Source organism: Suncus etruscus, chromosome 10 (genome assembly GCF_024139225.1).
Source record: "Suncus etruscus isolate mSunEtr1 chromosome 10, mSunEtr1.pri.cur, whole genome shotgun sequence".
NCBI classification, from domain to species: domain Eukaryota; kingdom Metazoa; phylum Chordata; class Mammalia; order Eulipotyphla; family Soricidae; genus Suncus; species Suncus etruscus.
Window position 1 is genome coordinate 20,610,494 of NC_064857.1, and position 3,698 is coordinate 20,614,191.

General features: G+C 34.2%; 1 non-coding gene across 1 annotated transcript; it reads right to left on the reverse strand.

Annotated features, from left to right (window-relative positions):
- Positions 1–2,392: 2,392 nt before the first annotated feature.
- Positions 2,393–2,523, reverse strand: LOC126021217 (small nucleolar RNA SNORA51). Its single transcript, XR_007499816.1, has one exon. It is a non-coding gene; the product is annotated as a small nucleolar RNA SNORA51 (small nucleolar RNA).
- Between the last annotated feature and the right edge of the window lie 1,175 nt (positions 2,524–3,698).

A 3,698-nucleotide genomic window follows, 5' to 3' on the forward strand; every position in this document is an offset into this window, starting at 1 on the left:
ACAACATTATATATTAATGTCTCTATACACAATATTAAATAACCGCAAAAATTCAATATTGTATTATTATATAATTGACCTTGCTTTGTTGACAAAATAAATTATAGGGAGGTTCAATAAAATATGTTCTGAAATTTTATAGAGTATTTTATAGGTAAATGCAATAAAGTATAGGATTTAGAACTGAGTATATTTTGCAAAATGATATTTTTAAGTAGCTTATTACAACAAGCTGGAAAAAGGGGAGATATGAAAACTGGAGATATTTAAAGGTCTAGGAAGGAATAGATGGAGTTCAATTTCTTTCAAAGAGCTATCTTTGATTATAAAGAGAAAGTCTGCATCATGCAATCCACACAAAATTTATGTTTAAAAATTAAGTTTTGAATTAATTTACTATTTTTTCTTTTTCTTAATTCATTGAATTAGATATTCCACATAAGGTAATTAAAACAAGGTAGATATAAAATACGTTATTGCCTTTTTTGATTGTAAATATGTATTTTAATTATAAAACCATAAGTTCTTTTTAAAATTACATGAACACCATGGTTAAATAATTGTTCATGATTGAATTTCAGCTGTACAATATCTACCACCCTTCATCAGTGCACATTTCCCACCACCAATTTTCCCAGTTTCCTTCGCAAACTCTTCCCTACATACTTCTGAGGTAAACATTTTACTTTCTTTCTCACTCACTCTCTCTCTTTCTCTTTCTCTCTCTCTTTCTCCCATCTCTTCCCCCTTTTCTTTTTAGACACTATGGTTTGCACTATAATAATGAAGGGGTATCAAATATATCACTTTATCACCTTTCAGCACCAAGTTCTTTTCCAGAGTGAGGAATTCCAAGTATCATTTTTGTAGGGGATCCTTTTCTATCCTAACTATATGTGGCAAGCTTCCTACCATGGACTGGTCCTCTTGGCCCTCATCTCTCTCTATTGTCTCTATATATTGTTACCTTGTTCTTATATCCCACAAATGAGTGATATTGTTCTATGTCTATACCTTTCCCTTTGACTCATTTCACTCAGCATAATGCTCTCTACATACACATTCATGTATAAACAAATTCCATGACTTCATTTATCATAACAGCTGTATGATGTTCCATTGTATATTTGCAGCAGTGTTTATGTAGCCACTCATCTGTTCTTGGGCATTTGGGTTATTTCCAAATTCTGGCTACTGTAAATAGTGCTGTGATGAACATACATGAGTGCAGAGAACTTTTTCTGCATGGTGTTTTTGGAGTCCTAGGGTATATCTATAGGAGTGGGTGGATCGTATGGAAGCTCAATTTCTAGCTTTTTGAGAAATATCTATATTATTTTCCAAAAATGGCTGAACCTAGTTGACATTAACACCAGACATTAATGCCAGTGAATGAGAGCTTCTTTTTCTCCACATCTTTAACAGAATTGTTTGTTATTATTCATTGTGATATGTGCCAGTTTCTGATGGTATAAGATGGTATCTCATTATTGTTTTGAAATGTACCTCCTTAATGTCTAAAAATGTGGAACATTTTTTCATGTGCTTTTTGGCTATCTGTATTTCTTCTTTGAGGAACTATCTGTTCATTTCTTCTCCCTTTTTGGATGGGTTTAGGTGTTTTTATTTTCTTATTAATTCCTATAAATGCCTTCTATATATTGAACGTGTATCGTTTCTTATGAATTTCAAGACTGATTCACTTTTTTGAAAAATATCATGGACATTCTTATAGGGATTGAATTAAATCTGTACAGTGCTTTGGGAAGTAGTGCCATTTTTATGATGTCTTCCTAAGTTATTAAAAAGATATTTCTTTCCACTTTCTTATGTCCTCTCTTATTTTATGAAGCAGTGTTTTGTAATTTGTTGTATATGTCTTTCTTCTTTTTAGCTAAGTTACTTGATTTTCTGAGGCATAATTGTAAATGGGATTGTTTTTAATATTTTTTCTTATCTTTCATTATTTGTATACAGAGAAGCCATGTATTCTTGCACATTAATTTTGTACCTAGCCATTTTACTATACAAATATATGTTTATGGAAGCTATTTGGTGGAGTCTTTAAGATTTGCTGAATATTGTATCATGTCATCTGCAAACACTGAGGGCTTAAATTCTTCCTTTCCTATTTGGATGCCCTTATATATTTGTCTTGCCTAATTTCTATGGCAAGTACTTCAAGTACTATAATAATAAATAGAATTGGCAAGAGTGGGCAACATTGTCTTATGGTTTTATTTGGGAGTGGTTCTGTTTCTTAAATTTTCTGAAAAGCCTGACAGTATGTTCTGTAAATAAGTTTGAAATGATTAACTAATGTATTTAACTGGACCTTGTGTTTTTTTGGGGGAAGATCTGTTTATTACCATTTTAATTTTCTTTTTTTTTTTTTTGTCCCCCATTCACAATACAGACCAGGCAAAGGACCTGGTTTGAGGTGTTTATGGGAAGCATTTACTGCACCATTCTTTCTATAAAGTCAATGTAAAGAACACAGCCTGTGGTAAGCATAGGGAGGCCTTATTTTTTCTTTTATTTTTTCTTCATTTTTTCCTTTATTTAAACATCTTGATTACATAAATGATTGTGATTAGGTTTCAGTCATGTAAAGAGCCCCCACCCCTTCACCAGTGCAACATTCCCACAACCAATGTCCCAAATCTCCCTCCATCCCACCACATCCCCACTTGCACTCAAGACAGGCTTTCCCGTTCCCTCATTCATTCACATGATTATGGTAGTTCTCTGTGTAGTTATATCTATAGCATATTCACCACTCTTTGTGGTGAGCTTCATGAAGTGAGCTGGTGTTCCAGCCCTCCTCTCATTGTCTCTGAGGATTGTTACAAAAATGACTTTTATTTTTCTTAAAAACCCATAGATGAGTGAGACTATTCTGTGTCTCTCTTTCCCTCTGACTTATTTCACTCAGCATGATAGATTCCATGTACATCCATGTATAGGAAAATTTCATGACTTCATCTCTCCTGACAGCTGCATAATATTCCATTGTGTATATGTACCACTGTTTCTTTAGCCATTTGTCTGTTGAAGTTCATCCTGTTTGTTTCCAGAGCCTGGCTATTGTGAATAGTGCTGCAATAAATGTAGGTGTGAGGAAGGGGTTTTTGTATTGTATTCTTGTATTCTTAGGGTATATCCCTAGGAGTGAAAGAGCTGGGTTGAATGGGAGCTCAATTTCTAGATTTTGGAGGAATCTTTATATTGCTTTCCATAGAGGTTGGACTAGATGGCATTCCCACCAGCAGTGGATAAGAGTTCCTTTCTCTCCACATCCCCGCCAGCACTGACTATTCTCTGGCTTTGTGATGTGTGCCAATCTCTGCAGTGTGAGATGCTATCTCATCATTGTTTTGATTTGCATCTCCCTGATGATTAGTGACTAGGAGCGTTTTTTCATGTGCCTTTTGGCCATTAGTATTTCTTTTTTTTTTTTTTATCTAAGTGTCTGTTCATTTTTTCTCCCCAATTTTTAGGGGATAGATGTTTTTTCTTGTAAATTTCTGTCAGTGCCCTATATATTTTGGAGATTAGCCCCTTATCTGAAGAGTGTTGGGTGAATAGTTTCTCCCACTTGGTGGGTGACTCATGTATCCTGGGCATTATTTCTTTTGAGGTGCAAAAGCTTCTCAGTTTAATGTATTCTCATCTGTTGATATCTGCTTCTACTTGTT